This window comes from Pristiophorus japonicus, chromosome 15, assembly GCF_044704955.1.
Source record: "Pristiophorus japonicus isolate sPriJap1 chromosome 15, sPriJap1.hap1, whole genome shotgun sequence".
Classification (NCBI taxonomy): Eukaryota; Metazoa; Chordata; class Chondrichthyes; family Pristiophoridae; genus Pristiophorus; species Pristiophorus japonicus.
In genome coordinates this window covers 63,910,679-63,936,419 of record NC_091991.1, presented here as the reverse complement: position 1 = coordinate 63,936,419, position 25,741 = coordinate 63,910,679, and the positions used below count along the sequence as shown (strand labels likewise).

The 25,741-nt window shown below is 43.7% G+C and overlaps 2 long non-coding RNA genes across 2 annotated transcripts in view; one reads left to right on the top strand and one right to left on the bottom strand.

Annotated features, from left to right (window-relative positions):
* Positions 1-9,245: 9,245 nt before the first annotated feature.
* Positions 9,246-25,341, bottom strand: LOC139281495 (uncharacterized). The gene is made up of 4 exons (XR_011596885.1): positions 25,244-25,341; positions 20,724-20,840; positions 19,836-19,929; positions 9,246-9,283 (listed from the first exon to the last, which is right to left on the bottom strand). It is a non-coding gene; the product is annotated as an uncharacterized lncRNA (long non-coding RNA).
* LOC139281494 (uncharacterized) overlaps positions 25,155-25,741 on the top strand; it is a 40,702-nt gene continuing 40,115 nt past the window's right edge. Inside the window, exon 1 of the long non-coding RNA XR_011596884.1 lies at positions 25,155-25,321. This is a non-coding gene — a long non-coding RNA (uncharacterized lncRNA). The remainder of the gene's footprint in view (positions 25,322-25,741) is intronic.

Here is a 25,741-nt window from a genome sequence, read left to right as displayed (position 1 = left end):
ACTCACCGAACAAGTGGATGGAGGTCTTACCGTTGGTCCTCATGGGAATCCGGGCCAGTCAGTCAAAGAGCACAGGGTACTCACCCCATGAGCTGATGACTGGCTGGATCATGAGAATCCCAGTGCATGTGTTGGAGCCGGTTCTCACCGAAGGGCAGCTTCGAGAGGTGAACCGGGACCGCTTCGTCAGGAATCTGTTTGAACAGCTTCAACAGATTCACTGGCAGGCGGCCAACAACATGGGTAAACAGCATCGTGTCAATCGGCTGCTGCTGGAACCCCGCAGTCACCATGATTGGGAGGTGGGCGACCAGGTGATGGTAAGAAGCTTCGCCCGGGTCGGGGTATTTGAACCACTGTATATGGGACCATACAGCATAGTCGACAAGGCTAGCCCTATGGTCTATGCGGTTCAATTGCCTTGCCGGGTGAAGTGGTATCACATTAATCAGTGTAAATTGTTTGACCCCAAAAGAGGTAAAAAAACAGAGGGGACGAGCAAGGGAAGGGAATCAGGCACTGGGGGAAGAACAGGCCCCGATGGATTTGGAGGCTCCGGAGGAGGCAGCGGGCCCCGAAGTTCTACAGCCGGGGATGGTTCACTGCTCCAGTAAGGCTATCCCACCACTGGGTAGAGATTCCCAGCCCACTAACAGAAGTAGGGAGAAAGGATCTACCATTAGCAAGGTCCAAGGGGAAGCTGAACCTCCCACGGTGGATCAGCTGGGGCCAACCCAAGAGGTGGAGGAGATAGCATTGCAGCCCATAACGTGGGACTCTGCACCGACAGTAAGGAGGAGTAACAAGAGTGCCACAGCCCAGGGCGCCGTGGTCCCCTGTTTACTTAGCTCCCCGCCCCAGACCGAGAAGGCGAAAGACAACAGGGAGGGTGCTCTGTTGCACTAGCAAGGGTCTCCCACCGATTATCCAGGGGTCGGGAGGGCCTTAGAGGGCAGCACAAGACTCATTAAGGGGGACTATACGAGCTCTTCAGCGGAAAGCATCCTGGTCCCCAGGGTACGGTCAGCCGAGTGGTCAACGACGCCTGTACAGTGACAGGATGTAGCCTGGCCACCCGGGGACGGGTGGCGGTGTATATATTTTCCCTTCCTGTTTTGTTACTTTGTGTTGTGTGCAGATGTGTTTAGGTAAGGCAGTGACGGTTGGGTACAGCATTTTATGTTCGGAACATGTTAAGTGGGCCGAGCCTGGAGAGGTCTCTCAAGGCAAGGCCATGTTCTTCTTGCCTTTCAGATGTCAACACCTCCCTACTGGATGTTAGTGATGCTGGTATCGCTAAGGATCTGCACCGGGCACTGAGGGGACACCGAGGACTCCCTGGTTTTCGGATGCTCCGGGGGCAGAGCGCCGACAGTGACCACAGGAGAAGGAACTCCGGCGGCGGATGGCCGGGTCACCTACTCCCACGAGGGGAGATGGCCTGGGTGGTTGGGATCAAACTCCACCAAGTACTCCAACCATAAGGACTTTACCTACGGAGAAGCCTCCATCCCCTGCCCGGAGATCACTGTGGCCACTTCCAGAGTGAGATTGACAGAAGGCAGGAAGGTATGCCTAACTTGCCAAGGGGACATACCTCTGGAATGGTGGTGGTGGTGCCTCAGAAAGCTCAAGAGGGACGTGGGAGACCGACACTCGGACTGGGAACGTCTGGATAATGAAACCTACCGAACCATCATGGGGTCATCTGGCGGGGTCACGGTGTGCTGGGAGAAATGGTGGGACATATTGTGTCACCACAAGTGCCCAATGGTATGAACACGGACCGGGAAGGTGGTGTCCAATACCATACAGCAGCTTTTGCTTTAAACCCAGGGCAGAGGTTCAAGTGGCACACACCAGAATCACACCCATCCCTGAACCTTCCACGATTCACCTCACGGTACAAAACAACCTCAGCCACCTACAACAATATGTCGCCCATTTGACTATCCCATTGCCCCACTACCTGAGAAACTTACAGCCCTCCTCCAGGCAGTGGATTTGTCTCAAAAACATTTTTACACCATGGAGCAGAAAACTGAAATTCTAGCAGGGGAGATTGCCCAGATTAAACCCCCAGCATGGTGGGATTTGGGGATACGGGCAAACATACCTGCGTGGAACCGGGTGGGATCGCATGCCTTAGTAATCGGCCAACTCCTGATTGTAGCATATCTGCTAGTTACAAGCTGTAAGCTCAGGAGAAAAAGTAAAAGAAAGCAGTTCCTCAGGCTACTACACAGACAGGAGAGCCGTTGCTAAACACTCAAGGCGTGTAGACAAAGCTTGACCACGACACTTAGGCGGTTTTGTTATTCCCAGGGATGACTGTGTTTTCATACATGGCCCCTGGGGAGTTTGCAAGGCAAGTTTCTTTGCTTTCCGGTTACAACTGAAATGAGACTCAATGTACAATTACTGCTGTAACCTTAAGTACATATATGTATATTGCTGTCGTATATTGTAACCTGTTGGATTCTGTGTTTTGTACCGCGTTAAAAGGAATTACGATTATATATCGACGGGATCAGTTTAGAGTTAAACTGGGGAAAGTTGGGCAATTTGGGAGACCTAGTGTTTTCTCACCACCCTGAACTTTGACACACGCGAATGGTGTCTCAGATGGGGGATTATGTAGGGGAGGACGAAAACCCCCTCATTTTACCCAGAAGGAAAAGGGCTGTGGGATCAGTCTGTGCTGTGAATTGAAACCGAGACGGTTTGACATTGGCAGAGCAGTGATTAGACGGGGGAGGACACCGGAGGGCCAATGGTGGGACAGAGTCAGCCCGAAGCATGGGGCTCTCAAGCCAATGGGAGAGCACTTGCTCGAAAACTGTGGGACTGACCCATAGTCATTATCGGCTATTAACTTCCCCCTGTTTACACTATGGAAGGAAATTATGCAGACCTTCAGAAAACTAGGGAACCCAAAACAAACCAAGGGCCTACACAATGGCTACAGGAGGCCAATCCAATTAACACCTACTCAAACCTTGAGTAGGTTAGAAAAACTGAATTGGAGGAAAATTATGCAGACCTTCAGAAACCAGGGAACCCAAAACAACCCAAGGGCCTATACAATGGCTACAGGAGGCCAACGCAATCAACACCCACTCAAACCTTGAGTAGGTTAACATCAGTGGAAAAAAAACCCGCAATAATCTAAAACTGCTGCATTTTTTTAAATCACAAAGCCCACCAATGGGAAGAATCGATTTCAGCAGGAGAGGCGGACTGGATAATCTGGCTATAAAAAGGGGTTTCTGACGCATTGTATGTGGTTCCCTGCTCTCGTGACCCAACAACTAGCAAGCCTCTCGACACTGAAGGAAAACCAGTGTCCAAAGACACCGAAGATAGAAGAAACAAACCACCAGACTGCAGAAAGGCACAGTAGTGAGTATAACCTCTAGTCCCCGGAACTCCCAACTCAGATAGGCCAGGAAAAGTGGGAGGTTGGGCATTGTACTGCTAAACTTGTGTAAAGATTTTCGTTGTGTCCATTTAGTGGGATTTAGGGGGATTGTTTTGTTGATGTCTTGCTGTTTGGTGAGATACAACTTGTCAAATAAATTGGAAGCCTAAGTTCCTCTTGGAATCACCTTGTCTCAGTTCTATTGTATTACATCTCCTGATCATGAGTCTTATGTCAGAACAGTGTAAGGGAAGCTAGGAGCACCTCGAAAACGCTCAACTGTGTGTCACAGGATAGGGAAGAAGGGGTTAGGAGTGTTTGACACTCACAGGTGCCTCACAGGCTAGGCATAAGCTCTGGGGATGCACGAGTCTCAAAACCCCCTTCATAAGCTGTGGACACAGTCTCTCCAGGGGTGCTCTTGCAGCACTCAGGGTACCTCACAGGCCAGGCATAAGCTGTGAGGGCAGAAGCCCAGAGAGAGACACCCAAGGCACAACAACACTCCCTGAGAACCCCTTACAGCACAGCCACCAATGGTTGAGCGATTATAATCAGGGATGAACAAAGGCAGTATTAGAGGAGCACAGACATCGCAGGAGTTGTGGGGCTGGAGGAGATTACAGAGAGAGAGAGCAGCAAGGCCATGGAGGGATTTGAAAATAAGGATGAGAATTTTGAAATCGAGGCGTTGCTTAACCAGGAGCCAGTGTGGGTTAGCGAGCACAGGGGTGATGGGTGAACGGGTCTTGCTGCAAGTCAGGACATAGGCAGCTGAGTTTTGGATCAGTTCTAGTTTACGTAGGGTAGAATGTAGGAGGCCAGCCAGGAGTGCATTGGAATAGTCAAGTGGCAAGGTAATAAAGGCATGGATGAGGGCTTTTAAAAAAAGGGGGCAGACAAAAGGCAGGTAACTATAGGTTGGTTAGTTTAACATCTGTAGTAGGGAAAATGCTTGAAACTATCATTAAGGAAGAAATAGCGGGACATCTAGATAGGAATAGTGCAATCAAGCAGACGCAGCATGGATTCATGAAGGGGAAATCATGTTTAACTAATTGACTAGAATTCTTTGAGGATATAATGAGCATGGTGGATAGAGGTGTACCGATGGATGTGGTGTATTTAGATTTTCAAAGGGCATTCGATAAGGTGCCACACAAAAGGTTACTGCAGAAGATAAAGGTACGCGGACTCAGTGGAAATGTATTAGCAAGGATAGAGAATTGGCTGGCTAACAGAAAGCAGAGTGTCGGAATAAATGGGTCCTTTTTGGGTTGGAAATCGGTGGTTAGTGGTGTGCCACAGGGATCGGTGCTGGGACCACAACTGTTTACAATATACATAGATGACCTGGAAGAGGGGACAGAGTGTAGTGTAACAAAATTTGCAGATGACACAAAGATTAGTGGGAAAGCGGGTTGTGTAGAGGACACAGAGAGGCTGCAAAGAGATTTAGATAGGTTAAGCGAATGGGCTAAGGTTTGGCAGATGGAATACAATGTCGGAAAGTGTGAGGTCATCCACCTTGGGAAAAAAAAACAGTAAAAGGGAATATTGTTTGAATGGGGAGAAATTACAACATGCTGCGATGCAGAGGGACCTGGGGGTCCTTGTGCATGAATCCCAAAAAGTTAGTTTGCAGGTGCAACAGGTAATCAGGAAGGCGAATAGAATGTTGGCCTTCATTGCAAGAGGGATGGAGTACAAAAGCAGGGAGGTCCTTCTGCAACTGTACAGGGTATTGGTGAGGCCACACCTGGAGTACTGCGTGAAGTTTTGGTCACCTTACTTAAGGAAGGATATACTGGCTTTGGAGGGGGTACAGAGACGATTCACTAGGCTGATTCCGGAGATGAGGGGGTTACCTTATGATGATAGATTGAGTAGACTGGGTCTTTACTCGTTGGAGTTCAGAAGGATGAGGGGTGATCTTATAGAAACATTTAAAATAATGAAAGGGATAGACAAAATAGAGGCAGAGAGGTTGTTTCCACTGGTCGGGGAGACTAGAACTAGCGGGCACAGCCTCAAAATACGGGGGAGCCAATTTAAAACCAAGTTGCGAAGGAATTTCTTCTCCCAGAGGGTTGTGAATCTGTGGAATTCTCTACCCAAGGAAGCAGTTGAGGCTAGCTCATTGAATGTATTCAAGTCTCAGATAGATAGATTTTTAACCAATAAGGGAATTAAGGGTTATGGGGAGCGGGCGGGTAAGTGGAGCTGAGTCCACGGCCAGATCAGCCATGATCTTGTTGAATAGCGGAGCAGGCTCGAGGGGCTAGATGGCCTACTCCTGTTCCTAATTTTTATTTTCTTATGTTCTTATGGCTTCAGCAGCGGATGAGCTGAGGCAAGGACAGAGACGAGCAATGTTACGGAGGAGCTCCTCCAGAACTGGATGTCAAGCAAGCCCTCTGACAATTTAGAGACAGTGGAGGTGTCAAGAGAGGTGGATCTGGGTGTCATCAGCGTACATGTGGAAACTGATGCTGTTTTCGGATCATGTCGCCAAGGGGCAACATATAGATGAGAAATAGGAGGGGCTCAAGGATAGATCCTTGGGGGACCTCAAAGGCAGCGATGCGGGGGCGGGAAGAGAAGCCATTGCAGGGAGAGTCCTCTAGCTGAGGCCTAATCAGTAATTTATAAAAGTTTTGCATAGCTTTTGTAAATGGTGTTTGATACCAAATGCATTACATTAGTCAAAGGGATATGAAGTTATTATTTAAAGAAGGGGCCTTAGAATTTGCTGGAAAGTTTCAGCGTAACTACGAGGTAAGTGAAGCATTTACGCTGATTTTATGCTGAGTCAATGCTACTCGTAAATTTAGTTTGCGCCACTTCAGAAATATGTCTGCCGAAACTATCTGCTGCTCAATTACATATCTCTGCCCCCATGCAAAATTCACGCAGGTTTCCTAGATTTACGCAAATAATTCGCAGGCATAAATCTACTCCCATACATTTAGGGACAGCACAGCCCAAAGGCACCTGATATCGGCATAACTGAGATTTCTGGAGTTCGATAGCTATTTTCTTTGTTTCTCAACAACAATTTTTTTTACGGTCCCACATTCCATGAGCAATGAGGGAGGAGGGGGTTGGAAGGGTCTCAAATACATTGGAGAGGGGGGGGGGCTCTAGGAATTCTGGGTCAGGTCCTGGGATCACTGGGAAAGGGATCCTGGGGACACTGGGAAGGGAGCTCTCAAAGTCTAGTAGCATCGGGATATAATTTTTGTGTAAATGAGATTCAGGAAATTCTGGGCTAAAGAATATAAAAGGGTTTGGAAGGTGGCAAAAAAATGGGACTGTGAAATTCAGCCCCCAAAAGTGGCCTAAATTCAGCGTAGCCCAAATGTCTTCTTCCTGTGCTAAGATTTCTGTAATAACACCCCACACATACACGCAGCTGCATACACTAGCAGAACTCCAGTGGCATTGCTTGCAATAAGTCAATTTTATAAGAATTGAGTTTTTCTGGAAATAGGGAGCACTGGAAATGCTGCATAGGGATTGGTTAGCCCCGAGGGGGGGGGGGGGAGGGGGGCTCTGGAATTTGGCAAGACTAGGGAGAGGGCTTATGAGAGTCAGTAGGGCTGAGAGGGTTTTTTTGGAGCAATGGGGGGCAGAGTCTGGCAGTATTGGGAACTGGCAGAGACAGTGGGGGAGGGGGGGGGGGGAATTATGACACCCCCAATCATTTTGAGGTCAACCAATGCAGCTTTGGAGGACCACTTTCATTTCACTCCCAGCAACATCTGTCATGAATCTTCGGCCCCCATATTCAGCCTGTAAGTCTGTGTAGTTCCCAATTTGGCCTATAGTCCACATTCCCCAGCTCGGTCGTCTTCCGGCAACAAATCTTTGACCACCCTCTCTCCCCCCACCCTGCCAAACCTGGTTCCGGAGGGACCAGCAGCGTCTAACAGCCTTGTGGCTATGGGTGGGGGGTACTGTGGCAGGGAGGAAAGCGAATTCGACCCAAACTTTAATTTGCCCATTCCAGACCTCAATCCACTCCCACTCTGTTCCTGCATAGCCTTATCTCCAAACCCATCAACAGCCCCTTTGCTATCTCTTTACCACTCCCACTTTCAACATAGCCAGTCTGCATCTATATTTTCCTGCCTCCAGCACTTAAACATGAATTTTCTGGTTCTTACAATGAATGGATGGATATTGACAGGCTATCATTGCGTAATTTCCTGATATGCACTCTCTGCGTTGTCAGTAGCACATCAGCAGACAATTTAGTGCATTATTAGTGTTTGTAGACTTACAGCCCTTGATAAACATGGATTTCCATAAACAAACACAAATTACCTCATAAAATCCTCAAAGGTTCATTATACAATTTCCAAAAATTCCATTAAGGCTCAAAATGATTCAGAAGACAGAAATGTTTTTACTGAATTTTCAACAGCAATAAACAGCAATCCATGCTATATAAAAATCACTTTGTGTCCTTTATTAACCATCAATAAAGAAACCACAATCACAGTTCCGTTCATAGTTGTCATCGTTCATGGACATTGCCTGTCTGAACAGCGCATTATTGAAAAACAACACTTCTTAAATATCATAATTTCCCCGAAATAAAGCATTGAGAATTCTATCTCCAGCTTCTTTCAAAGTCTTTTTGGAATACGCAGAGAAACTCTCAACTCCTCACAGGATAAGGCGACACAATCTGTACTTCCAGATTACATGCCCAGAAATTCTGCAAACTGCATAAATTCAGAATGCAGAGATATGGTTGAAAGCATGTTGTGTGGTTAAAAAAAAGTTCAGTTATAGGCCAGGCTTTTGAGACATGACTGAGGCTTTTTAATAAAATTTTAACATAAGTATTAAAAGACACAAAAGACAATTCAGTGGGTATAATGTTATTGTGAAATATGTATTTTTTTAATGCTGTCTAAAATCTTAAGTTACATATTAGAAATGTAAGTTAAGAAAAAAAATGGCACTCAATTTCTTTTCCCCCAAGAAGTATTTTGAGCAATTTGTGGAGAAAAAGATAATACAGCCAACCTAGTGGCCAAATCCTTTAATTACATTGCAACATGTGATAATTGGCACAGCAAAATTGGATGGAAAATGTGGACATAGTAATTTACAACGGGAGAATGTTGACACAAAAGTGCGATCAGAAATCGTGACAACAGCAAGTAAGGTTTGTGAACAGGAAGCATGCATCTTATGTAAGATTTTTATTGTTAGATGTATATTTTTCCAGCAATTTGGAACGAGAAAATAACTTGTATATAACTATATTAGCCAGTCACATAATGTCATGAATTACAAATCCTATGTTGCTATCAGTTTTATTAACCTCTCACGTACCATGCACAATGCACACACACACACAAATGGTTAACTGGTAACACAAACATGGGGAAATGAAGAAATTATCTGTTCTATAACTGTATAGTCATTGTATGTATAGATTTTAAAAGCTTTGATTTATATTCCATGTTCAACTAAATGTGGATTAACATCAAGGACACAATGCACCAGGCAGATATTAATCCAGGTCGTTGCAACCAGAATAATAAAGTGAAGTATATTAAATAGCAATTATTCAAGATCTACAATACTGTGATTTAAAAAGGTAAAATCTGTTCATTGCAATATTTTAAATCTTGCATTTCATACTTTATCTTCACTTTAGAAGTTCCTTTGTTCCCCACATTCCATGTACCATTCTCCAAGTAACAGGATGACTCTGCTGCAATCTCTAACACTGTTATTTTGTAATCATCTGTTGAAAGATCAGAGAGCAGCCTGGTAAAACTCCTCCTCCTTGTAGAGTGCGTTGATCTTCATTTGAGTTCCTCTGATGGTGGAGCAAAACTGGGAATGTTGGGACATCACAGACATGAACCAGTGCCCATTCACTTTGTGGTACAGTGCACTGAACTTTCAGGGCATCCTTCTCTTCTTCAGTCATTATTCCTTGTTATATTAAAGTAATTTATTTTATGCATAGTGTTCTTTTTAAATATAAAGTTGCTTTCAATTTTAGACCATCATATAAAGAGCTATGCCTTCTTTGAGCCCTTGTCATCTTGCAGTTCTGTGAGGTAACTTGTTGGCGCACCCAGGTTCTGTAGGACATACTAGATGGGTGCCTGATCAATTATGAGAGTTTTCGCATGCAACAAGTTCTGGATCTCTGCAATGCTGTCAAGGTGACAATCCAGAGTAGTGACTAGGCTCACACCCAAACCTCTTCCTCCCATCACCCACCTCCCAAACCAAAGAAAAATAGAACTTTAATTCATATCACAATTTTCATGTCCTCAGGACATCTCAAAGCACTTCACAGTCAATGAATTACTTTTGAAGTGTAGACACTGTTGCTATATAGGCATCCAATTTGCACACAAGTTAGGTCCCACAGACAGCAACGAGATAAATGACTTGACAATCAGTATTTTGTGGTGCTGTTTTTAGGTTAAATGCTGGACAGGACATTGGGAAAACTTTTCTACTCGTCTTCAAATTTTACATCCTCCTGAACAGATGGACGGGACTTTAGTTTAACATTCATTCAAAAAAATGGCACCTTTGAAAATGAAGGACTCCCTCAGTACCGCACTGAAGTTTACATGCTCAAGTCCTGGATCTTCAGACTCAGAGGCGAGAGTGCAATAACCAAGTCAAGCCGACAGTTAACAAGAAGTAAAATCAGCAACAAGGTTGACTGGCCCACCCCTCATTAGTGTTTCGTAACTGACTTAGGAACAGCATTGACAAAACCCTGGGGGCAGAAAAAAGTAGTCAATGTTCACGACAGAGAGCCAAAAACCTGCAGTGAGCACTTCCGAACATTAGTGCCAACATGTGACCACTGGGAACCTTTGTTGCTGATGTCAGCAGGCTTTCAGGGGTCAGTGGGAGATTGTCTCACTTCATCCCAGAGTGGCCCCAAAACCATCAATTTGCAGTTTCACTTGGCATGCTGATCACCAATTATTCACCAGACATTTGAGAGGAATGTGGACTCAGAAAGCTTTGAGAGTCCCTGTTCCCCACACTGCCCCAGCCTACGGGCTCAATTTTCTCCAGTTATCTGCACCGTTTCTTTGGTGCGCGCCCCTTTTTTGGGCGTAAATTAAAATATCCAAGTTTCCCCAATGTTTCTGCGCCAGCGTAACAAAGTTAGTTGGAATTTTTCTAGGTTAGGATTTTTTTATGTCATAGGGGAAGTAACCTGATGTTTTTCAGATTTAAGCAAGTTTGGCCAACTTACAGTTTTCCTAGGACGGCTTATGTGACCACTCCCAAAAAACCTTCTGCACTTAAGAAAAACCAGCACACATTAAAAATTCGGCGCAGAAACACGCCATTGTATTAATACGAAGTTTTGGAGGGAATCAAGAAGACAAAGAATATGCACCATTAAGCTTAAATTTTTCAAAGTCAAAAGGGAGAAAATGGAAGTCTAATGCAATTCCTTAATTTTTGATTTTTTTTTCCAAAGTACCACGCCATCAACAAACGTCTCCTCACCGGGCTCGAGGGTCGGCCGGCAGAATTGCTCTCTCACCCGGACACAGGGGCTCGCGGCTCGGCTTCAAACAAGTCCGGGGGAGGGGGGGGGGGGTGGAAGCCGAAATGAAGGGATGAGAACCCTTATAAATACAGCAGCTTCAAAAGAAGCCCGGGGGGTGGGGGGGGGGGGGCGTGGACGCCGAGCCAGTGTGTCTGGGCGAGCGATTCTGCCAGCCGACCCTCGAGCCCTGTGAGGAGACGTTCGGTCTGTGGTGGGGTGGTAATTTGAAAAAAAATCTAAAATTGAAGAATTGCATTAGACTTCGTTTCCCCAAATGTCTTCATTGAATGCCTAGCTTCCGGTTCTAAGCAAGCCTATTGCGCATGCGCAGACATACCAGGATGTGGTCCATACTAGAACGTCAACCTTAGGGAGAGAGAAAGAGGGAAGATGATTTAAGTCCTATGTCCTGCTGTTTTGCGCTTCTTGCAAAGCTACTATTTAATTATGGGGGCAATATTGGCAATGCCATACCTCGTGCAAGCCTTCTGCATGATGGTGCTGCGGAGGAGACAATTGATTAGACATTATCGCATGAGGAACCTCAGAGTACATAGGATGATGGGCAGGAGGCCTTACCCACATCGGGTATATCGAGACAGACCTGCATCTGAGTGATGCAGTCTGTGTAAGAAGGCTGCGTTTCCGCAAATAAGTTGTAACTGAGAAGTTGTGAGAAAAGCAGACCTGCAACCCAGAAGCGTCAGGAGGACTGCTTTGTCAGTTGAAGTGAAGGTTACAGCTGCACTTTCATTCTATGCATCTGGATCATTCCAGGCCACAACTGGGGATTTGTGCACCATTTCTCAACATGCAACATATATCTGCATTTGGCAGGTGACTGCTGTACTTTATGCCTGGAGGAATGACTACATAAAGTTCCCCATGACCACCCAGGCAATGCGTGACAGGGCTGTGGGCTTCTCCAGGATTGCTGGCTTCCCAAAAGTACAGGGCTGCATTGATTGCACCCACATCGCCTTGCAAGCAGCTTTAGAGCATTCCGAGATGTACAGGAACAGAAAAGGCTTCCACTCCGTGAATGTTCAGCTCGTCTGTGATGATATGCATTGCATCATGTCAGTTGATGCGAGTTGCCCTGGGAGCACCCATGATGCATTCAGCCTATGCGAAAGCGCTATAGAAACATAGAAAATAGGTGCAGGAGTCGGCCATTCGGCCCGTCGAGCCTGCACCACCATTCAATAAGATCATGGCTGATCATTCCTTCAGTACCCCTTTCCTGCTTTCTCTCCATACCGCTTGATCCCCTTAACCGTAAGAGCCATATCTAACTCACTCTTGAATATATCCAATGAACTGGCATCAACAACTCTCTGCGGCAGGGAATTCCACAGGTTAACAACTCTCTGAGTGAAGAAGTTTCTCCTCATCTCAGTCCTAAATGGCCTACCCCTTATCCTTGGGCTATGTCCCCTGGTTCTGGACTTCCCCAACATCGGGAACATTCTTCCCGCATCTAACCTGTCCAGTCCTGTCAGAATCTTATACGTTTCTATGAGATCCCCTCTCATCCTTCTAAACTCCAGTGAATAAAGGCCCAGTTGATCCAGTCTTTCCTCATATGATGGCCCAGCCATCCCGGGAATCAGTTTGGTGAACCTTCGCTGCACTCCCTCAATAGCAAGAAGGTCCTTTCACAGACTAGGCGACCAAAACTGAACATAATATTCCAGGTGAGGCCTCACTAAGGCCCTGTACAACTGTATTAAGACCTCCCTGCTCCTATATTCAAATCCCCTAGCTATGAAGGCCAACATACCATTTGCCTTCTTTACCACCTGCTGTACCTGCGTTCCCACTTTCAGTGACTGATGAACCATGACACCCAGGTCTCGTTGCACCTCCCCTTTTCCTAATCTGCCACCATTCAGATAATGTTCTGCCTTTGTGTTTTTGCCCCAAAAATGGATAACCTCACATTTATCCACATTATACTGCATCTGCCATGCATTTGCCCACTCACCTAGCCTGTCCAAGTCACCCTGCAGCCTCTTAGCGTCCTCCTCACGGCTCACACCGCCATCCAGTTTAGTGTCATCTGCAAACTTGGAGATATTACACTCAATTCCTTCATCTAACTCGTTAATGTATATTGTAAAGAGCTGGGGTCCCAGCACTGAGCCCTGCGGCACTCCACTAGTCACTGTCTGCCATTCTAAAAAAGACCCGTTTATCTCGACTTCTGCTTCCTGTCTGCCAACCAGTTCTCTATCCACGTCAGTACATTACCCCCAAAATCATGCGCTTTGATTTTGTACACCGATTTCTTGTGCGGGACCTTGTCAAAAGCCTTTTGAAAGTCCAAATACGCCACATCCACTGGCTCTCCCTTGTCCACTCTGCTAGTTACATCCTCAAAAAATTCCAGAAGATTCGTAAAGCATGATTTCCCTTTCATAAATCCATGCTGACTTGGTCCGATCCTGTCACTGCTTTCCAAATGCGCTGCTATTTCATCCTTAATGATTGATTCCAACATTTTCCCCACTACTGATGTCAGGCTAACCGGTCTATAATTCCCCGTTTTCTCTCTCCCTCCTTTTTTAAAAAGTGGTGTTACATTAGCTACCCTCCAGTCCATAGGAACTGATCCAGAGTCGATAGACTGTTGGAAAATGATCACCAATGCATTCACTATTTCTAGGACCACTTCCTTAAGTACTCTTGGATGCAGACTATTAGGCCCCGGAGATTTATCGGCTTTTAATCCCATCAATTTCCCTAACACAATTTCCCGCCTAATAAGGATATCTTTCAGCTTCTCTTTCTCACTAGACCCACTGTCCCCTCGTACACTCGGAAGGTTATTTGTATCCTACTTCGTGAAGACAGAACCGAAGTATTGGTTCAATTGGTCTGCCATTATAAATTCACCTGAATCTCACTGCAAGGGACCTACGTTTGCCTTTACTAATCTTTTTCTCTTCACGTATTTATAGAAGCTTTTGCAGTCAGTTTTTATGTTCCCTGCAAGCTTCCTCTCGTACCCTATTTTCCCCTTCTTAATTACATAGAAACATAGAAACATAGAAAATAGGTGCAGGAGTAGGCCATTCGGCCCTTCTAGCCTGCACCGCCATTCAATGAGTTCATGGCTGAACATTCAACTTCAGTACCCCTTAGTCCTCCTCTGTTGAATTCTAAATTTCTCCCAGTCCTCAGGTTTGTTGCTTTTTCTAGCCAATTTATATGCCTCTTCCTTGGTTTTAACACTATCCTTAATTTCCCTTGTTAGCCATGGTTGAGCCACCTTCCCAGTTTTATTTTTACTCCAGACACAGATGTACAATTGCTGAACTTTATCCATGTGATCTTTAAATGTTTGCCATTGCTTATCCACCGTCAACCCTTTAAGTATCCTCTGCCAGTCTATTCTAGCCAATTCACACCTCATACCGTCGAAGTTACCTTTCCTTAAGTTCAGGACCCTAGTTTCCGAATTAACTTTGTCACTCTCCATCTTAATAAGGAATTCTACCGTATTATGGTCACTTTTCCCCAAGGGGCCCTCGCACAACAAGATTGTTAATTAGTCCCTTCTCATTACACATCACCCAGTCTAGGATAGCCAGCTCCCTGGTTGGTTCCTCGACATATTGGTCGAGAAAACCATCCCTAATGCACTCCAGGAAATCCTCCTCCACCGCACTGCTACCAGTTAGGTTAGCCCAATCAATATGTAGATTAAAGTCGCCCATGATTACTGCTGTACCTTTATTGCACACATCCCTTATTTCTTGTTTGATGCTGTCCCCAACCTCACTACTACTATTTGGTGGTCTATACACAACTCCCACTCGCGTTTTCTGCCCTTTGGAATTTCGCAGTTCCACCCATACCGATTCCACATCATCCAGGCTAATGTCCTTCCTTACAATTGCATTGATTTCCTCTTTAACTAGCAACGCCACCCCGCCTCTTTTTCCTTTCTTTCTATCCTTCTTAAATGCTGAATACCCTTGGATGTTGAGTTCCCAGCCTTGGTCACATTGGAGCCATGTTTCCGTGATGCCAATCACATCGTATCCGTTAAATGCTATCTGCGCAGTTAATTCATACATCTGCCATGTTTCAGCAGCAGCCAGAAGGGCAGGGCTGTCTGCTGGGAGACAAAGGGTAAGGCCTCGCCACCTGGCTCATGACGTCCTTTTGCGTAACCCGGACGGAAGCTGACCAGGAATACAACATGTCGCACATTATGACACGCAGCATAATAGAGAGGACCATTGGCATCCTGAAGCAGCGTTTCTAACCCTGGATCATTCCGGAGGCTACTTGCAATACTCCACTGAGATTGTCGGTCAGTTCACTGTTGTGTGCTGCATGCTGCATAACAGCCATCATGAGGCAGCAACAGCTGGTAGTAGAAGACCCACCTGAGATGAGAGTAGCTGATGATGATGAGGAAGATGCAGATGAGAAGGAGGAGGACAAGGAAGTCATGCAACTACCTGAACCCGAAGCACGACGACGGAGAAGGATAGGCCGTCATGCCCCTTTAAGGATTGCTCGAGCCTTGCGCCAGCAGCTCATCCGTGAACGCTTTGTTGCCTGAAGGCTCAGCAGCAACTATTCCAAATGGACCATGTTTACTGTTTGGACCTGTTCCGTAATGTTGTGTTGTGTTAATGGAACAAATAATAGAAATGATTCTTCTTTGCTTCAAAAGTTGTGTTAATAATGGAACGAATAATGGAAATGATTCTTCTCTACTTCAAAAAGTTGTGTTAATAATGGAACAAATAATGGAAATGATTCAGTTATAATTTAAAATATATTTTATTCAAAAGCTTAACATTTGTTTGTACTTAACTTAAATAAAAATATTCTTGTATCAAACTTTAAACTATTCAATTAAGATCACTTACTAACTTTAAGATCACTTTCAAACTTTTAAACTTGTAAAGTTACATCACTCACAAAAAAACTTTAATTTGAGAACAGTTACAACAGTAACAACAATAACAACAACAGCAGCAGCAAAGAAAGGCTGCACCCATCTCTCCTCCACCTTATTCGAAGACCGCCCGCTGTGCTTGGTCTTGGTGACTTCATCCCTGACCGCAGGCACAGCGGTGGCGCAACGTTTTTCGGGTTAGTGCTAAGCATCTCGGGTAATGCGCACTTCTTGATGGGGAAGTGTGGGCAGGCAGTAATGTGGAAGACCCGTCTTGGGCCTCTTCAGAGATTGGTCTGGGGATTGGAATAGGAATGGCAGTTGATTCTGTCAATGGCCGTGGAGTCTGGGCGTGTTCCCTTATTGCAGCAGCTACCTCCCTCCCTCATCTGCCTGGACAGTGTTCCTATTTCTCGTAAGTGTTGTTACTTCTCCCGACAGTCCTGATACCTCATCACCCTCCCCACTGGTGGTGTCCAGGAGTGATCGCGCAAGGTCAATGCTCTCCGCACTCATTGCCATCATCTGAACCACATCTGTTAGATCCTGCACCTCAGGAGAGCGCTCTCAAGCTTCCCTTCCCCTCCTCAACCTGGGTGTGGCTCGCTGCATCCCACTGGGAACCGCAGCCTCGGACGGTGGGGCTCTGGGTGTGGCTTGCTGCATCCCACTGGAACCCGCAGAGTCGGACAGTGAGGCCCTGGGTGTGGCTCGCTGCATCCCACTGGGACCCGCAGCCTCAGATGGTGGGGCCTTGGATGTGCCTTGCTGCATCCCATTGGAACCCGCAGCCTCGGATTGTGCAAAACCATGGAATGTCCCAACACTCGTACCACTCAGTAAAGGGGCTGGCACCTCAATGGGCAGCACCTGAGCCTACTCTAGAGGGAGTACAAGAGTATGGGCTTCATCCTCCTTCCCCTGCCCCTCCCCTTCCCTTCATCCCCATGCTCTTGGTCTGGAAGGTGGGATTGGAAGATGTTCTCCTCTTCAGGCTCGTCCGCGTCTGAAACTTCTTCTGCATCGGCTTTAGTCTCGTCAGGATCGGCCTCAAGTTCTGCAAAGTATAACAGAACAGACAAATGGTTAGCAGAGTAGGGGGCAGGGTGACATGAGTAGGCCCACACAGCGCAGGCAGCAGGCTCATTTGAATGACCACGATGAATGATAGCACATTGCATCAACCGAAGCGTAGCTGAGGGAGACATTCCCATGAACCGAAGCATGGCTAGCCCATGCAGTACTTGGCTTTTAGCAAAGCCAGAATGTGGAATTTGCAGAACTTACCCTCTCCCTTGAGTGTGGGCCCAGCTTGTGCAGTGGTATTTGCTTTTCTTCAGGCAGGACCCATCAAAGCAGCGACCCTGTCTTTCAAGTTTGTCAGTGGGTGCAGATCTGCTGGGCCTCCTGCTGTTTGAGTTCTTTCCCTTTTGTTGTATGCCACCTTCCTCTGCAAAGATGAAAATATAACTTATTAGAGAGGGTGTCTTTCTGCTGGGTGGGCGTACAGATGGTCACATTTACAATTGCAATTGCAGTGAATAAATGAAAATATTACTTACACTAACTACTTGACCAAGGTCCTGCCATTTCTTTTTGCCCTGGCCTCCAGACATCGGGATAGTCACCAGTGCACAGTAATCTTGTACAATTTGGTTCCAGCGTTACTTCATTTCTTTTGGTGAAACTTTTATGTGACCTCTGCTGTGTCCAGCTCGTGCCATGTGGCCTCAATTACAGTAACTAGTGCTTCCACTTTATCCGGTGAGAAATTCTTGGTCCTTGAGCCGCATTGCATATTGCAGCTCCGATTTTTCCACTGAGAATTAAAGTTCTGACACACAACTGGCTCTTTATAATTGGCCGAATACAGACCAGGAGCTGTACTGGACATGCACGCCCATAGCATTCATGTAAAAAACTTTGGGTTTTTTTTGCATATGCGCAGAAGGGGAATCATTTTTTCGGCGCAGACATTAGGCTCCACCCCCAGAAGCTAATAGGCAGGCTGCGCAGAGTCAATTTTAAAAATTAGAATGGGGAAACTTGCAAGTTATTTTTTTGGAGTAGTCGGGGGCCAAAAAAAAAACGGGCGTATCTCATGTAACATGCAAAAAAACAGCATTGGGGAAAATTGAGCCCTACGTTTGGGCGGATAAATGATGTGTCCCTTACAAGTCCCTGCAAAATCCCCATAAGTCTGCAACCTAGTGTATCCAGGTTCCTACCGAACATGGCCCTTCCAGCACACTCCTGCCAAAATAACAGCAGGACTGCATGGAAGGCCCAAAGATTTTCAACACCCATTTTTTTCTCATCACAGTGAAGGATAATAGTTTTAAGGGACAAAATTCTTCCTATTTTAAGTACCCAGTGTCAGCATTAAGTACTCACAGATCAGATATAATACAGTTAGATTCAGAATAATACTCGCCCCAACCTTAATAAAGCATCCCCTAATGCACTGTGACAATTTTTCTATTTCCCACACTAGCTGTCCTGTGGCTTCTCTGACTGAGATAGAAACAATAGTGAATTTGGGACAGTTTTCTGCTGTTGGTCCATGCCCACGAGGAACTGATTTTTTTAATGCTCAAACTCACTTCACATTGGGCCCTTACAACCAGCAGACTGGGGACATTTTCATCCCATCTGTATGGGCTAGATTTGAACCAGATCCAAGAGAGTGTTTGACCCATTGCAGTTCTCTGCATTGATTACAGTTTATTAAGAACTGGAAAGAACAAGAGATGACTGACAGTGGGTCACAATGCAGGAAATCAACCAAATCCCACATTTACAACTGTTCATTCATTATAGTCTAGCCCTGGTAAACATTACACCGAGTTATTCAAACAGTCCTAAAACTGTCTTCTTATTGCACACAGAACAACCTTCCTCTAAGTATACAGAAGATAATTTCCATATTAGATAACTTTGTGCCAGCAAGATTAAATGTGAAAGTTCAATATTAAACAGTCTGCAACAGATTAAACAATTTAACGTTTGACTGGCACAGTAAACTATTGTTATTGTACCAAAACTTTTATCAGAAATTCCTTGGAATGTTGCCATGTTATCCATTTTCTTTTACATAGAAACATAGAAAATAGGTGCAGGAGCAGGCCATTCAGCCCTTCTAGCCTGCACCGCCATTCAATGAGTTCATGGCTGAACATGAAACTTCAGTACCCCCTTCCTGCTTTCTCGCCAAACCCCTTGATCCCCCGAGTAGTAAGGACTTCATCTAACTCCCTTTTGAATATATTTAGTGAATTGGCCTCAACTACTTTCTGTGGTAGAGAATTCCACAGGTTCACCACTCTCTGGGTGAAGAAGTTTCTCCTCATCTCGGTCCTAAATGGCTTACCCCTTATCCTCAGACTGTGACCCCTGGTTCTGGACTTCCCCAACATTGGGAACATTCTTCCTGCATCTAACCTGTCTAAACCCGTCAGAATTTTAAACGTTTCCATGAGGTCCCCTCTCATTCTTCTGAACTCCAGTGAATACACAATGGTGTAACCCTTTTAAATTGCATTAAAGTGTTGATCAATAATCAAGATGATATTCCACAAATTTCTTAGCTAAAATCCAGATTTTAGTGTTCTAACATCTATTGCACAGTCTGAGACAAAGTAGTTTGTCAATTTAATGCATTAATTATAAATCACTGGTGGCTCTACAGTGGCATTAGTTACAGTAAATTGCAGGATATAGTGTACATTCAATAATGTTATTGTCGCATTTTGGAGTCTTTAGACTATTTTTCCATAGAATAGATTTAGAAAATGTTAATTTTAAATGTGTTTTAAAGCATAGTGTATTCATGTAAATTAAAGGGGTCTGAGACAATAGATAAAGTTGCTAATGAGCTAGTTTGATGTGTATTTATCATATGCTGTAAATAATAAACAATGTATTACCTTATCATGGTAATCAATAAATACCTCACACCAATTGGGTTGGGGAGTCGTTGGTCTCAGGTGCTTGGCAGGAAGTTTGGCAGTCTTTCCCTTTCTGAGTGTGAACAGTGAGAGATAAAACACACAGAGACAGCCAGTCAAGAAGAGATTTTTGTAACAGAATGCTGCGAGAGTCATCAGCAAAAGGCTGCTAGAAGGTTGGAGTGCAGGAATAGTCAAAACTTATCTTGTTGAAATCAAATAGGATGACCCAATGATACAGGGACACGTGTCATGTTCTTTATTTTTATTACTAAGTGAAGATAACTTGTGCTGTTTGAATCGAGTCCAATCATAACTGCCATTATGTACGTTCACCTTACTATGAACTAAAGCAACTTATCGATTTGTGTCAGGCCTCGTCTCACCAAGTGTTTGCTCAATCTGCCTTCAGAGAGACTGAAGAAGCATTTGTGTGAAGGACATTGATATAAAGTTGAGATTATAAGGAGATGCTTTTGATATGTCCCAGGGTTACACCATTGTGTAAATTGATATAGAACAGTACGTGTCAACTCTGATAAATGTAAAACTGTCAGATTGCTTACAGGCGTGACTGATGCCACTGAACCAGAGCAGGTACCTTTGGCAGCCCGATTTGTAATGGTTACAAATAGAAAAAGAGATTGGAGGTAACAAGCAGACCTTGGATTTTGAGAAGAACATTAGATATATACCGGTATATATATATATATATATATATTCAAGGAAATAATTGTTAGTGCGTTTTGATTGGCTGCTGGTTATTTTGAGCCAAATTGAAGAAAAGATTAAATTTATTTTTATATACGACAGATATATTTAAAGAGCATACAGGTGTTATGTGGAAAACATTTAATATAATAGTACCTGATCTCCATAGTGTTGCAGATGGGTAGTCTGGAGCAGTTGCAATATTTAGTTTTGAGGTAACAGCTGTGTTTCATCTGGCTGTCTCTTTAAGGCCAAAGTGTACTCCCTGCAGGTCTAAAGGCACATCTTAAGTAAATCAGAAGCTAATTCCTTTTGGTGAATACATTTTTATTTAGAATGCGCCTCTCTTTGGGGATTGGCTGGGTTGTCACAAAATCTGCAGGAAATTACTTTTTTTTTTAAAGATTGTTAGATTGTTATATACGTTTGTATTCTATACAAAGATCTGAAATGTAACAGATGCAATACTTTTCTCTATATAACGGATGTTCCATGGTGTTGTTCACAGAAAGTTGGATGACACTATTTTACAAGGAAATTAATCTTCTATGGCATTGTTCACAATGAATGAGATAATGTTGTTTGGGAGAGAGGAGTTGGCTTGTAAGGGCTTTGGAAGGAGTGTTGGAGTACTTAACGAGTCTAGGGAAGTGAGCAATTGTGGGAACAGTAATGAGTGGTTGGAGTTGAAACCAGTGAGGATATGGGGTAGAGGGTACTTTAGGTGGGTGAATTAGTGAAGGGGCAATATATGGAAAGGGACTATTGGTATTGGGTAATATTTAGCAGGATTAGGATAGCAAGTACTTGGGGTGGTGTGGTCATAAATCGGTGAGAATTAAGATTGCTGGCTAGTGAACATTTGGGGGTAATTTGAAACTGTTGAGTAGTTAGTATTTGGACAAGATGGTATAAGGGTAGTGAGTAATGGGGCAGGAGGGCAGTTGTGAGGATAAGTAAGCAGTATGAAGAGTTCCACGGGTGTTGCTTCTGACTTTCATTAGGTCTGTTTACCAAAATTCCCAGGATTCTGGAGAGGTCCCAGCAGATTGGAAAACTGCAAATGTAATGCCCCTATTTTAAAAAGGAGGCAGTCAAAAAGCAGGAATCTATAGACCAGTTAGCCTAACATCTGTGGTTGGGAAGATGTTGGAGTCCATTATTAAAGAAGCAGTAGCAGGACATTTGGAAAAGCAAAATTCGGTCAGGCAGAGTCAGCATGGATTTATGAAGGGGAAGTCACGTTTGACAAATTTGCTAGAATTCTTTGAGGATGTAACGAACAGGGTGGATAAAGGGGAGCCAGTGGATGTGGTGTATTTGGACTTCCAGAAGGCATTTGACAAGTTGCCACATAAAAGGTTACTGCACAAGATAGAATTCACGGGGTTGGGGGTAATATATTAGCATGGATAGAGGATTGGATAATGAACAGAAAACAGAGAGTCGGGATAAATTGTTCATTCTCGGGTTGACAATCAGTAACCAGTGGGGTGCTGCAGGATCAATGCTGGGACCCCATCTATTTACAATCTATATTAACGACTTGGAGGAAGGGACAGAGTGTAACGTAGCCAAGTTTGCTGATGATACAAAGATGGGAGGAAAAGCAATTTGTGAGGAGGACACAAAAAATCTGCAAAAGGGCATAGAAAGGCTAAGTGAGTGGGCAAAAATTTGGCAGATGGAGTAAAATGTTGGAAAGTGTGAGGTCATGCACTTTGGCAGAAAAAAATCAAAATGCAAGTTATTATATAAATGGAGAAAGATTGCAAAGTGCTGCAGTACAGCAGGACCTGGGGGTACTTGTGCATGAAACACAAAAGGCTAGTATGCAGGTACAGCAAGTGATTAGGAAGGCCAATGGAATCTTGCCCTTTATTGGAAAGGGGATGGAGTATAAAAGCAGGGAAGTCTTGCTACAGTTGTACATGGTATTAGTGAGGCCACACCTGGAATACTGCATGCAATTTTGGTTTCCATATTTACGAAAGGATATATTTGCTTTGGAGGCAGTTCAGAGAAGGTTCACAAGGTTGATTCCGGAGATGAGGGTGTTGACTTATGAGGAAAAGTTGAGTCGGTTAGGCCTCTACTCATTGGAATTCAGAAGAATGAGAGGTGATCTTATCGAAACGTATAAGATTATGAGGGGGCTTGACAAGATGGATGCAGAGAGGATGTTTCCACTGATAGAAGAGACTAGAACTAGAGGGCATAATCTTAGAATAAAGGCTGCCCATTTAAAACTGAGATGAGGAGAAATTTCTTCTCTCAGAGAGTTGTGGATCTGTGGAATTCGCTGCCTCAGAGAGCTGTGGAAGCTGGGACATTGAATAAATTTAAGACAGAAATAGACAGTTTCTTAAACGATAAGGGAATAAGGGGTTATGGAGAGCGGGCAGAGAAGTGGAACTGAGTCCATGATCGGATCAGCCATGATCGTATGGCCTCTCCTGCTCCTATTTCTTATGTTCTTATGTGCTGTGGCAAGGACAGAAACCTGATTCAAACATGGAATTGTGCAAAAGATGGGCACGGATTTGAGAGGTGACAACACGTTCAAGAACTTTGGTGAAAACAGATTGGAGATGGGGTATAAGGACAAAGGGGTCAAGGGTGTTTTTTTTCTGAGGAGGGAAATGGCGCTAGTTTTGAGCTTTGATGGGGAGAAGGACAGTAACAGAGGAGAGGGAACCATTAACAACATCAGCTGGCATTGAGGCCATGAAGGGTCATTGGCAGTTTAGTGGGAATGGGGTCAGGATGTCAGTCTCATGGATGAGATGAGCTCAGAGAGACAGAGGTGAGAAAATGTTCGAGTAATCCAGAAGCATAAACTAATAATTGAGAGAGTATGTTCACTCCCAGCATGGCATTTTTAGAATTTGAATTCAGTTTGAAAAAAAAACTCTGGAAATAAAAAGCTGATATCAGTAAAATAAATTACCATGAAGCTGTCCAATTGTCATTAAAAACCTATCTTAACTATCAGTTTGCTTGAGTTAAAAGTTAACCCATGGATAAACTTTTATCCATTTTATTAGTATTCTCCCTAACTACATAAAAAAATAGAATATCAGTTTAAATAGGAGTGTACTATTTTATTGTTTGAACATGCTGTAGTGGTTTACTACAGCCCTCATAAATCAGATGGTTAAAAATAATTCAGGTGTTAAAAAAGTGGATTAAACAGTCCTTCAAAATGTTTTTGACTCGGCAGAATAATTCAAAGCTCAAAAAATATGTATCTATTTTATGTCTTCAATTTAACAATTTTGGACTTTTGAAAGATAAAATTGTCAGTAATTTGTTTCACTCACATTGACACACACAAACAAACATATAATGGTAATGCCGGTACAATCATGTAATATGCAAAGATGTAAACAACTTCCCCACCCAATTGATCAAAAACTTGTCTAAACTTCTGACAATATATATTTGTTTTTTTGTGGATCCCTTAAGTCTCTTCGGCCGAGAAATGAATTTCAAGCACATTCTGTTACAAAAATGTTTTTAACTGAATCCTATTAAGATGCATTTTGCTCTATTATTTGTTATGCAATGCCAGTTATTACCACTGCCAATCCAATATACAATAAACAAAAACATGTCAATTTACATTGATTATAATCAGACTTCCCTGTGACAAGTACAGCAGTGCCTGGATCTAACACAGATTGGCCTCCTATCCAGTGAGTTTATGTTTACACCCAGCCTCGATCCACATTTGGGTAAGACAATTTCAACAAGCACATTTCAGCAGATCTTGGTTCAGCTGGAACTCTCAATTGATGAACAGTCCATCTGAAGGACCAGGTATTTTTTATCCTACCCAATGAAGGCAATCCCTGTCAATCTACATTGGGCAGCACTGATAGTGATGGGGAGAATTCCATGACCCAAGACATTGCACTCTTTCAAAAGTGAGGGACAGTGGGGGAAGAATGAAGGCAGCGAGGGGGGAGTAAGGCAGGTTTTTTTTAATTAAAGAGAGACTCAGAAGCGACCTATAAAGTTCTTTGGTCAGTTATTTCATTGCACGCTCTCAGAATTTGATATTTGTGGACCTATTGGTAAGATTTACCAAAATATATTAGTCTATTGACATATTTCTATACATAAAATAAGGAAAACAAACTTTATTTAAAACAACACTAAATTAAAAAAATACTTTGCACTGCCTCCCTTTTTCAAAAACAAAAATACATTACACATTGTAACTACACATAACAAGTATGGCAGTTTTAAAATCACAATCAGAATCACAGATGGTACCAAATAGTATTAATTTTCAAAAAGATTGTCAGTATAATCTTCGCATCAATATGTGCCCTACAATTCATCTTTTATATCCTTGCAGTTCTAACAGATTCCAATACGAATCAAATGTTCATTTATTAATTGTGACGATAGACTCATCTCCCCAATTTACATGTATTAGTCAAAACAGTTTTAAAAGAGCCTCTAAAAGACCTTTATACCCATGTATGTACGAACATAAGCTTTTTGTGTCATTTGGTAAAAAAAATAAAAATAGAACCATTATGGTACATGCTGATCTACCTTACTGAAAGAAAAATACTGTTGCGATAGATTTTGGAGCAAATCAGCTTTCAAAACCAGATACAGCACTACATCTCTCAAACCATGCCAGGATTATATCGCCTTACCGTTTGTAGAAAACAACAAAGACAAATCTGATTTTAAAACAAGTCCACGCACTCCTTGGTGTTGTAGCATTTGATGCAGTAAGTGTTTATGTTTAGCTTGGTGTTACAAATAAAAGCAGAGCACAGGGACAGTTGCTGGCTTCTCGCCACTTTCGCAGTGGTTCATCTCCGCTTCCGTCACCGATACAATGTGTTTTTAAGTTTAATTATTAAGTAACAAATATTAATTCATGATTTACGGCTTCCCTTTCCATGTAACTTTTCTTCACTTATTCCGAAGGGAGATACCTCACACTGTGATAAAATGAAAAAATAACACCTCGCAGTCATTTCTTTCAATACATTTTTCGTGATTTTGTGGTTGGCATGATTATTAATTGCATCGGCAGAAATGTATTTATTGGCTTAAATTGCTTTCGAGTTATAGAGGAAGAAAAAGTCGTTTAATGTGTTTAGTGTAAAGATTCGTTCTTTTAAAAAGTGTCGCATTTTCTCGAA